Below are 13,058 nucleotides of genomic sequence, written 5' to 3'. Positions count from 1 at the left end.
CAGGATCCTCCATGATCCACCACTCGGAATATTAGAAATAAAAGCAAAAATAAACAAATGGGACCTAATTAAACTTAAAAGCTTTGCACAACAAAGGAAACTATAAGCAAGGTGAAAAGACAGCCTTCAGAATGGGAGAAAATAATAACAAATGAAGCAACGGACAAACAACTAATCTCAAAAATATACAAGCAACTCCTACAGCTCAATTCCAGAAAAATAAATGACCCAATCAAAAAATGGGCCAAAGAACTAGACATTTCTCCAAAGAAGACATACAGATCGATAACAAATACATGAAAAGATGCTCAACATCACTCATTATCAGAGAAATGCAAATCAAAACCACTATGAGGTACCATTTCATGCCAGTCAGAATGGCTGCGGTCCAAAGTCTACAAGCAATAAATGTTGGAGAGGATGTGGAGAAAAAGTAACCCTCTTACACTGTTGGTGGGAATGCAAACTAGTACAGCCACTCTGGAGAACAGTGTTGAGATTCCTTAAAAAACTGGAAATAGAACTGCCTTATGACCCAGCAATCCCACTGCTGGGCATACACACTGAGGAAACCAGAATTGAAAGAGACACGTGTACCCCAATGTTCATCACCACACTGTTTATAATAGCCAGGACATGAAAACAACCTAGATATCCATCAGCTGATGAATGGATAAGAAGGCTGTGGTACATATACACAATGGAACATTACCCAGCCATTAAAAAGAATACATTTGAATCAGTTCTAATTAGGTGGATGAAACTGGAGCCGATTATATAGAGTGAAGTAAGCCAGAAAGAAAAGCACCAATACAGTATACTAATGCGTATATATGGAATTTAGAAAGATGGTAACAATAACCCTGTATGCAAGACAGCAAAAGAGACACAGATGTATAAAACAGTCTTTTGGACAGCTGTGAAACGAAGGGAAGTGAGAAGCAAAGGAGAAATGGAAAGATATACCCATTTGAATGCAGAGTTCCAAAGAATAGCAAGGAGAGACAAGAAAGCTCTCCTCATTGAACAATGCAAAGAAATAGAGGAAAACAATAAAATGGGAAAAACTAGAAATTTATTCAAGGAAATAAGAGATACCGAGGGAAATTTTCATACATAGATGGGCACAATAAAGGACAGAAATGGTATGGACCTAACAGAAGCAGAAAATATAAGAAGAGTTGGCAAGAAGACATAGAAGAACTATACAAAAAAAAGATCTTCACGACCAAAATAATCACAATCTAGATCACTGACCTAGAGCCAGACATCCTGGAATGTGAAGTCAAGTGGGTTTTAGGAAGCATCACCACTAACAAAACTAGCGGAGGTGATGGAATTCCAGTTGAGCTATTTCAAATCCTAAAAGATGATGCTGTGGAAGTGCACCATTCAATATGCCAGCAAATTTGGAAAACTCAGCAGTGGCCACAGGACTTGGAAAGGTCAGTTTTCATTCCAATCCCAAAGAAAGGTAATGCCAAAGAATGCTCAAACTACCGCACAATTGCACTCATCTCACATGAACCGTGAACTTCCAGATGTTCAAGTTAGATTTTAAAAAGGCACAGTAACCAGAGGTCAAATTGCGAACATCTGTTGGATCATTGAAAAGGCAAGAGTGGTCCAGAAAAATATCTATTTCTACTTTATTGACTATGTCAAAGCCTTTGACTGTGTGGATCACAATAAACTGTGGAAAATTCTTCAAGAGATGGGAAAACCAGACCACCTGACCTGCCTCTTGAGAAACCTATATGCAGGTCAGGAAGCAACAGTAAGAACTGGACATGGAACAACAGATTGGTTCCAAATAGGGAAAGGAGTAATTCAAGGCTGTATATTGACAACCTGTTTATTTAAATTATGTGCAGAGTACATCATGAGAAATGCTGGGCTGGAAGAAGCACAAGCTGGAATCAAGATTCCTTGGGGAAATATCAATCACCTCAGATATGCAGATGACGCCATCCTTATGGCAGAAAGTGAAGAAGATATAAAGAGCCTCTTGATGAAAGTGAAAAGGAGAGTTAAAAGTTGGCTTAAAACTCAACATTCAGAAAATTAAGATCATGACATCTGGTCATGTCACTTCATGGCAAATAGATGGGGAAATCAGTGGAACAGTGAGAGACTTTATTTTGGGGGCCTCCAAAGTTAGTGCAGATGGTGACTGCAGCCATGACAGTAAAAGACCCTTGCTCCTTTGAAAAAAAGTCGTGACCATCCTAGACAGCATATTGAAAAGCAGAGACTTGACTTTGCCAACTTAAGTCTGTCTAGTGAAAACTATGGTTTTTCCAGTAGTCATGTATGGATGTGAGAGTTGGACTAAAGAAAGCTAAGCTCTTAAGAACTGATACTTTTGAACTGTGGTGTTGGAGAAGACTCTTGAGAGTCCCTTGGGCTGCAAGGAGATCCAACCAGTCCATGCTAAAGGAAACCAGTCCTGAATATTCATTGGAAGGACTGATGCTGAAGCTGAAACTGCAGTATTTTTGCCACTTGATACGAAGAACTGACTCATTTGAAAAGACCCTGATGCTAGGAAAGATTGAAGGTGGGGGCAGGGGACAACAGGGGATTAGATGGTTGGATGGCATCACCGTGTCAATTGACAAGAGTTTGAGTAAACTCCGGGAGTTGGTGATGGACAAGGAGGCCTGGCATGCTTCAGTCCAAGGGGTCTCAAAGAGTCGGACATGACTGAGCGACTGAACTGAACTGAATCTTGAATCATGCTACTTTGCAGTTTATTTGCTCTAACAGTTTGTGTGTGTGTGTGTGTGTGTGTGTGTGTGTGTGTAGAGTCTTTAGGATTCTCTATATAAAGTATCATGTCGTCTGCAAATGACTTTTTTACCACATGCCTTTCAATTTCTTTTTTTAAATATAATTTTATTTATTTTAATTGGAGGTTAATTACTTTACAATATTGTATTGGTTTCTCTTGTATAATTGCTGTGGCTCTGACTTCCAATGCCATGTTCAATAAGAACAGTGACAGTGAGTATGCTAGTTTTGTTTCCAAATTTACTGGAAAGGCTTTCAGCTTTTCACCATTGAGTATTATTTTGATTACAGGTTTATCATAAATGACTTTTATTATGTGGACATATATTACCTCTATATCCATTTTAATGAGACTTTTTTTTTCTTATCATGAATCGATGTTGAATTTCATCAAAAGATTTTTTCCATGTCTATTGAGATGATCATGTAGTTTTTTGATTTGTTATTGTGATGTATCATATTGGTTGATTTACATACATTGAAATATCCTTGCTACTCTGGAACAAATCAAATTTGATCATAGTCTGTAATTCTCTTTATATATTGGAATTGTTTGCTAATATTTTGTTGAAGATATGTGCATCTATTTTCATCAAAGATATTGGCCTGTAATTTAATCTCCTTTAGTGTCCTTGGTTTTGATATCAGGATGATGATGGCTTCATAGAAAGAATTTAGGAGGGTTCTCTCCTCTTCAAATTTTGGAGTAGTTTGGGAAGGATAAGTATAATGTTTTCTTTTTATGTTTGGTAGAATTCCATAGAGAAGCCATATGATCCTAGACTTTTGTTCGCCGAGTTTTAATTTTTTAAATAACAGATTCTATTTCACTTCAGTGATCAGTGTGTTCAAATTATCCATTTCTTCTTGGTTCAGTTTTGACACATTGTATGTTTCTAGAAAATTATGCATTTCTTGTGTGGCTCATATGCTCAGTGTCCAACTCTTTGTGACGCCATAGGTTGTAGTCTGCCGGGTTCCTCTGTCCATGGAATTTTCCAGGCAACAACTCTGGAGTGGATAGCCATTTCCTACTCCAGGAGATCTTGCCAACTGAGGGATTGACCTCACAACTCTTGTGTCTCCTACACTGCATGCAGATTCTTTACCACTGAGCTACCTGGGGAGGCACACTTCTTCCAAATTATCCAATTTGCTGTCATTTAACTGCTCATGGTGTTCTCTTAGGATTTCTTTTTTTATTATTATTGCTATTTTTCATTTCTTTGGTATCAGTTGAGATTTCTTCTCTTTCATTTGTTATTTTGTTTAATTGAGTTCTCTATCTTTTCTTATTCGTGAGTCTGAGGAAAGGTTTGTCAGTTTTGTCTATCTCTTCCAAATAAATAAATAAATAAGCCCAGCTCTTGGTTTTATTGATCTTTTTACTGTTTATATTTTATATCCTCTCTGATATTTATTTTTCCTTCCTTCTGCTGACTTTAGATTTTGTTTTCTTTTTCTGATTCTTTTCGTTGGTGTGCTGTGCTTAGTCGCTCAGTTGTGTCTGACTCTTTGCAACCCCATGGACTGTAGCCTGTCAGGCTCCTCTCTCTGTGGGGATTCTCTAGGCAAGAATACTGGAGTGTACTGCCATGCCTTCCTCCAAGGGATCTTCCCAACCCAGGGATCAAACCCAAGTCGCCTTCATTACAGGCAGATTCTTTACCACCTGAGCCACCAGGGAAACCCCTTTTAGTTGATAGTTTGGGTTGTTTTTCAAGATATTTTTTTTAATTATTTTATATTATTTTTTAACTTCACAATATTGTATTGGTTTTGCCATGTATCAACATGAATCCTCCACAGGTATACACATGTTCCCCATCCTGAACCCTCCTCCCTCCTCCCTCCCCGTACCATCCCTCTGGGTCGTCCCAGTGCACCAGCCCCAAGCATCCAGTATCGTGCATCGAACCTGGACTGGCAACTCGTTTCTTATATGATATTTTACATGTTTCAATGTCATTCTCCCAAATCTTCCCACCCTCTCCCTCTCCCACAGAGTCCAAAAGACTGTCCTATACATCAGTGTCTCTTTTGCTGTCTCGCATACAGGGTTATTGTTACCATCTTTCTAAATTCCATATATATGTGTTAGTATATTGTATTGGTGTTTTTCTTTCTGGCTTACTTCACTCTGTATAATAGGCTCAAGATATTTTCTTGTCTGTTGAAGAAGGCCTATATTGCTATGGACTTCCCTCTTAGAATTTTTGCTGAATCCCATAGATTGTATAAGGTTTCATTTTCATTTTCCTTTGTTTCAAGGTATTTTCGGATTCATTCTTTGATTTCATCATTAAACAGTTAGTTTATAATAATATGTTTTTAATTCCCATGTGTTCATTCTTTTCCTATTTTTCTTTCTGTGATCATTTCAAGTTTCACACTACTATGGTCAGAAAAAAAGTGTTTGAAATAATTTCTATCTTCTTAAATTTGTCGAGGTTTACTTTATGACCTACTGTGTGGTCTACCATAGAGAACATTCCGTGCATGCTTGAAAAATACATGTATTCTTGGGTTCTTTTGGATATAATGTCCTGTGGATGTCAATTTAGTCCAACTGATACGCTGTGTCATCTAGGACTTCTGTTGCCTTATTGATTCTTCTCTCTGGATTATCTGTCCATTGATATCAATGAGGTGTTAAAGTATCCTACTCTTCTTATATCATTATCAGTTTCTCTCTTTAGGTGTTTTAGTATCTGTTTCATATACTTTGATGCTCCAATTGAAAGAGTTAATTCTTAGGTAGGTTCATAAGGAATCCAGGGCTCTTCGAGGAGGAGAAAGAGGTCTGGGACACTCGAGGAAGAAAAAGGGATCTGAGGTCCTTGAAGAGTTTCAGTTCAGTCCCTCAGTGGTGTCCAATTCTTGGTGAGCCCATGGACTGCAGCACTCTAGACTTCCCTGTCCATCACAAACTCACAGAGCCTCCTCAAACTCATGTCCATTATACCAGTGATGCCATCCAACCATCTCATCCTCTGTTGTCCACTTCTCCTTCCGCCTTGAATCTTTCCCAGCATCAGGGTTTTTTCACATGAATCAGTTCTTCACATCCGGTGGCCAAAGTATTGGAGTTTCAGCTTTAGCATCAGTCCTTCCAATGAACACCCAGGACTGGTTTCCTTTAGGATGGACTGGTTGGATCTCCTTGCAGCCCAAGGGACTCTCAAGAGTCTTCTCCAACACCACAGTTCAAAAGTATTAGTTCTCTGGTGCTCAGCTTTCTTTATAGTCCAACTCTCACATCCATACATGACTACTGGAAAAACCATAGTTTTCATTAGATGGACCTTTGTTGGTCAAGTTATGTCTCCTTTTTATATGCTGTCTATGTGGTCGTAGCTTTTCTTCCAAGGAGCAAGGGTCTTTTAATTTCATGCCTGCAGTTACCATCTGCAGTGATTTTGGATCCCCCAAAAATGAAGTCTCTCATCATTTCCATTGTTTCCATATCTATTTGCCATGAAGTGATGGGACCTGATGCCATAATCTTAGTTTTCTGAATGATGAATTTTAAGGCAACTTTTTCACTCCCCTCTTTCACTTCATCAAGAGACATTGTAGTTCTTCACTTTCTGCTTGAAGAGTATAAAAGGACAAACTTTTTTTTTCTGCATTCTTTCGTCTTAATCAAATTAGATGTTCTTTTCTTAAACTCTGAGTTATTATGACAATACTCTTTAAGAATAACTTTCTTTAAGCCCAGAACTAATGATTATAGAACAAAACAATGCATCTTGATCAAGGATATGTTTTTCCTTAAGATCTGTGCTAATGATTATATAAAAACAATGTATCTTTCTTTGAGGACATGTTTCTCCTTCTTAATAGGAACCTTCTGGCTAATCTTGTTATCTTAAGAGGTATGTTGTGGGAGTGGGCCTAGTAAGACCTTCTATTGTTAGTAACCAACTGAAAAATTATATAAGGCCTTGATAAGACTAGCGAGTGAAGCACTCTCTGCCCCCTTCTAATGTCTGTGCCGGAAGCTTTCTCTGTCCTATTTTCACTGTTAGAAAATTCTGCTACACAAAATCTCTGAGTGAACAAGCCTTGTCTCTGGTCCTGAAGCTAAATTCTTTTCTTCCGAGACCACAAATCTGACACAGTTCACCATGAGGTATATAAATATTGGGTGTACATATGTTAAGGAGTGCAGTAACCTCTTCTTCTATTGATCCCTTTATCATTATATAATGCTGACTTTTTGTCTTTCTTTGTGGATTTTTTTAAAAGTCTATTTTGCCTGATATGAGTATTGCTATACTTGCTTTCTTGTTGTTTCCATTTGCATAAAATATTATTTCCTTCATTTTACTTTCAGTCTGTGTATTTATTTTTCCCTGAAAACAGTCTCCTGTAAGCAGCATATTGTAAGTTTTACTCTGACCTAGATCTAGCAGTAAGCTGTGTTGTTGAGTATGTGAAGCTGGGACACTCTCTTTGAGAAACAAACTGTTGCATACTCCTGCCCAGGGGCTGTCTGTCTGAGATTCAGTGCTTAACCATGGTGTGCTACTGTGGTGCACTATGCACACACACTGGCAATGTCTGCTGAGACCCCATCCATTGCCCCCTAAATGTTCTGACAATGGGCTCCACATCTATGCCTAGATCATACCCTAGGCACCCTGGTCAGTCTTTGTCTAGCTCTACTGAATCTTTGCCCAGGTCCATGCTAGGCCATGTTGTGGATTGGGAAGGGTTGCAAGGCTGCTACCACCGCCTCAAAGCACTCTCTGCTATTATTTTTAGCAAGTTATCATGTGCAAATTCCTCACAAGTAGAGACTGTGTTTCTCTAGACCTTCTATCTATCTCAAGGGATTTCCCAGCAAGCAAGGGGGCTTGTCTCCTCTGCACAGTTCCCCAGGACTGGCATGCCCAGATTGTGGCTCATTCCCCAGGGTGAGGGTCTGCCAAGATGAATCTTGCTTCTTTACAGATCTGTCCCAGGGTTTCAGATCCTGACTCAATACCTTTGTCCCATCCTCCCCAGTCACATGGAATCTTTTTGCAGCATTGGTTGTATAGGAGCTCTTCCCATTTATAGTTTTCTGGGAGAACCATTCCACATATAGTTGTATTTGGGATGGGCTTTGGAGGGGGAGATCCATATTCTCATACTCTAACATATAGTTCCCTTGCCTGAGCTATCACATCTGTTTATTCATATATCAGTAGTGAATATTTGGGTTGTTTTTGTTTTTCAGCTATTATGTATAATACTGCTATGTATATTCTATAACTTTTGTGTGAACTTAGGTTTTCAACTTTCTTGGGTATATACCTACAAGTGGGATTGCTGGGTCATGTAATAACTCTATGTTTAGCCATTTTAATGAACTGATAGATTATATTCTAAAGTGGTTATAACATTTTACATTTCCATCGGCAGTATATAGAGGTTACAGCCTCCACATTCTGGGAAACACTCGCTACTATTCAACATTTTTATTTTTGTTATGTTGTGCTATTTATTCACTAGTCATGTCTGACTCTTTTTTTGCTCCATGAACTACACCATGCCTGGCTTTCCTGTCCTTCACTATCTCCCTGAGTTTGCTCAAATCCATGTCCATTGAGTAAGTGATGCTGTGTAACCATCTCATTTTCTGCCACCCCCTTTTCGTTTAGCCTCCAATCTATCCCAGGATCAGACCTTTTCCAATGAATCAGCTCTTTACATCAGGTAGCTAACATATTGGAACTTCAGCATCACTCCTTTGGTTGAATATTCAGGGTTGATGCCTTATAGGACTGACTGGTTTGATCTCCTTGCTGTCCAAAGGACTCTGAAAGGTATTCTCCAGCAGCACAATTGGAAAGCATCAATTCATTAATGGTCAGTCTTCTTTATGATCCAACTCTTATATCCATTCACGACTATTAGAAAAACCATCACCACAAAAGGTCATCACCATAATGATCTTTGTCACCAAGGTGATGCTTCTGCTTTTTAATATGCTGTCTAGGTTCACGCTAGTAAAGTAATGCTTAAAATTCTCCAAGCCAGGCTTCAGCAATACATGAACCGTGAACTTCCAGATGTTCAAGCTGGTTTTAGAAAAGGCAGAGGAACCAGAGATCAAATTGCCAACATCTGCTGGATCATCGATGAAGCAAGAGAGTTCCAGAAAAACATCTATGTCTGCTTTATTGACTATGCCAAAATCTTTGACTGTGTGGATCACAATAAACTGTGGAAAATTCTTCAAGAGATGGGAATACCAGACCACCTCACCTGCCTCTTGAGAAGCCTATATGTAGGTCAGGAAGCAACAGTTAGAACTGGACATGGAACAACAGACTGGTTCCAAATAGGAAAAGGAGTACATCAAGGCTGTATATTGTCACCCTGCTTATTTAACTTCTATGCAGAGTACATCATGAGAAATGCTGGGGAGGAAGAAGCACAAGCTGGAATCAAGATTGCCAGGAGAAATATCAATAACCTCAGATATGCAGATGATACCACCCTTATGGCAGAAAGTGAAGAGGAACTCAAAAGCCTCTTGATGCAAGTGAAAGAGGAGAGTGAAAAAGTTGGCTTAAAGCTCAACATTCAGAAAACTAAGATCATGGCATCTAGTCCCATCACTTCGTGGCAAATAGATGGGGAAACAGTGGAAATAGTGGCTGCCCTTATTTGGCAGGGCGGGGGGGGGGGGGTGCTCCAAAATGACTACAGATGGTGATTGTAGCCATGAAATTAAAAGACACTTACTCCTTGGAAGGAAAGTTATGAAGAACCTAGACAGCATATTAAAAAGCAGAGAGATTACTTTGTCAACAAAGGGCCATCTAGTCAAAGCTATGGTTTTTCCAGTGGTCATGTATGGATGTGAGAGTTGGACTATAAAGAAAGCTGAGCGCCAAAGAATTGATGTTTTTGAACTGTGGTGTTGGAGAAGACTCTTGAGAGTCCCTTGGACTGCAAGGAGATCCACCCAGTCCATTCTAAAGGAGATCAGTCCTGGGTGTTCTTTGGAAGAAATGATGTTAAAGCTGAAACTCCAGTACTTTGGCCACCTGATGCAAAGAGCTGACTCATTGGAAAAGATGCTGATGTTGGGAAAGATCGAGAGCAGGAGTAGAAGGGGACGATAAAGGATGAGATGGTTGGATGGCATCACCGATTTGATGAACATGGGTTTGGGTAGGCTCTGGGGGTTGGTGATGGACAGGGAAGCCTGGCATGCTGCGGTTCACGGGGTCGCAAAGAATCGGACATGACTGAGTGCCTGAAATGAACTGAACTGAACTACATTCATCATAGCTTTCCTTCCAAGGATCAAGTGTCTTTTAATTTTGTGGCTGCTATCACCATCCATGGTGATTTTGCACCCCAAGAAAATAACTCTGTCACTGCTTCCCCTTCTATTTGCCATGAAGTGATGGACCTGAATGCCATGATCTTAGTTTTCTGAATGTTGAGTTTCAAGTCAGGTCTTTCTCTCTCCTCTTTTACACTCATCAAGAGGCTCTTTAATTCATCATCACTTTTTGCCATTAGAGTGATATTATCTGTATATCTGAGGTTTTTGATGTTTCTCTTGGCAATCTTTATTCCAGCTTGTGATTCATCCAGCCCAGCATTTTGCAGGATGTATTCTGCATAGAATTTAAATAAGCAGAGTGACAATATACAGCATTACCTTATTATTTTCACAATTTTGAACCAGTCAGTTATTTCATTTAAGGTCTGAACTGTTGCTTTTTGATTCACATAGAGGTTTCTCAGATTTTTATTTTTTTTCTGGAATTCCCTCCTTTTCTCTATGTTGCAACAAATGTTGGCAATTTGATCTCCACTTTTTCTAAATCAAGCTTGTACATATCTTTTGCTTATTTATGTCCTCACTGTATTTGTCCTTTATTGTGTACAACCTTACATGAAATGTTCCCTTGACATCTACAGTTTTCTTGAAGAGATCCTTGGTCTTTCCCATTCTATTGTTTTCCTCTATTTCTTTGCAGTGTTCTTTTAAGACTTCTTACCTTTCCTTGCTATTCTCTAGAACTCTGCATTCAGTTGGGTATAGCTTTTCCTTTCTCCCTTGCCTTTCACTTGTTTTTCTTCAGCTATTTGTAAAGTTTCATCAGACAACCATGGATTCTTTTGGTATGTCATCTTTAATAATATTAAGCATGCTTTGTATGTGATGAGTTGTTTCTCTTTCTCTTTTGCTTTGCCTTTGAAAAGTCTGACTATAAAGTATACATGTGGGCACTTCATCATGATGATTGTACCTGGAATTTCCTGAGCTTCTTGGATATGTAGATTATTTTTCTAATTTGAGAAGATTTGGCAATGACTTTCTAAAATATTCTTTTTGCCCCTTTCTTTGTCTTCTTTATTTCTGAGACTTTTTTTAATGCCTATGTTGATACATTTGATAGTGCTCCATAGGCCTCTGAGGCTATTTATTTTTTTACTTTCTGTTTCTCAGGCTGTAAAATATTAATCAGGTTGCCCTCAATTTTGCTTATTCTTTATTTTGCAAACTCATATCTCCTATTGGGCTTCTATAATAAATTACTTATTTTAGCTATTATTTTTTATAATGAATAAAATCATTTATTTATTTTTCAACTCTATAAATTCTCTTTGCTTCTTTTTTATAATTATGGTAGATGGTGTAAAGTCTTGTCTAGTAAATCCAACATGCGTGCCATCTCAGGGACAATTTCTGTCAATTGCCTTTTCATTCGTGTGTGGGTCATACTTTTTTGTTTGTTTTCAAGTGTCATATATTTTGTTGATAACTAGATATTTTAAATTATATAATGTGGTAGATCTGATTATCAGATTCCTTTCCTCTCCGCAGGGTTTGTTGTTAGTTCTATTAGTTTTTATTATTACTGCCCCTGCTTATTTCTTTAGTGACTTTTCTGTACTAATTTTGGGATTTGTTTTCTTTGTTATGTACTGCCACTGTCATTTATCCTCAGTTTAGTGGTTAATTAGTGATTGAAGATGTTTTCCTTCAGTTTTTTGAACCATTTCGTTTCCAAGACTTTGACAACGGCTTTCTGTGTGTGCTGGCACATGATTTCAATGTTCAAGCAGGCATATATCTGCATTAAACCTCACTTTTCATTTACAGAGAGAACAGAGCATCAATTTCAGCCAGATGAGAGAAGTTAGGACATTCTGAGGTCTTTCCTGGGCATGAGCACAATACTGAGCATGTGTGTGAACTTCTCTTGATAAAGTCCCAGGAATATATTGGAACTTTTCAAAGCCTTCCATATATATATATATATACATACATGTGTGTGTATATATATAAATATATATAAACATATGTATACATATAAATATGTTATATATATATGGCAGACATATATATATATATGTAATTTTACCTTCATATATATATATATATATATATATATATATATATATTTCATCAGTGTGTTGTCAGTCCCAACTGCTATCTCAGTAATAGGTAAATATATATATATAAGTAATCGATGCTCTCTTTTTTTAAGCAAATGCTCTATGGAATCGGCTTTTCTCATAGAATGAATTCTGAGAGTAATTCCTGAGAGGACAGTAGTACACTGTTTTAGAGAGGTCCCTGATGTTTCAAAACTAATAATTATCTGTGGTTTATGCTCCTAAAGCACTCCCAACCTGTTCTGCCTTTTACAATAATCTGTTAACTGCTAATTTTCTTAGGTAACAGTAATTCAGAGGCTTTTTGTTTTAACTATTACCTCTTAGTCAGGGTGGGAGGGAGAGTTGGGGATAAATTAAAGTAAATAATACTCAAAATAGTATTGTCCTTACCAAGGTTTAACTATGTGTCTGCAATAATATTGCTCTAATTGTTGTAAGTCTTTGCTTATTTTCCAGAGTACTGAAAAGAGTTGATTTTGGAAAAACTGACTTTGGTTTTATGTAGAAGTATATTTTTGGAAGTTCTTACTCTGCCACCTCAGAAGTGCTTCTGATTGGTATCTTTTAAATTACATATTCAAAATTTCATTATAGGTATATGGTTATTCCAGCTATTTATTTCATCTTGGGTCAATTCTCATATTTTGTGTCATCTGAGGTATTAGTCAATTTATTTTAAATTGTTGACTTTATGAGCATAAAATTGCTAATAAAACTCCATTGCTATCATATTAGTGGATGTAGAATATGTACTTATATCTTCTTTTTTTATTTTTAACATTGCTGATTTATGTATTATTTCTTTCTATCTTTGTTAGTCTTAGTACAATTTGTCCAATTTT

This window comes from Bos taurus, chromosome X, assembly GCF_002263795.3.
Source record: "Bos taurus isolate L1 Dominette 01449 registration number 42190680 breed Hereford chromosome X, ARS-UCD2.0, whole genome shotgun sequence".
NCBI lineage: Eukaryota > Metazoa > Chordata > Mammalia > Artiodactyla > Bovidae > Bos > Bos taurus.
The sequence above is the reverse complement of the archived record's forward strand: the minus strand, read 5'-3'. Positions refer to the sequence as shown.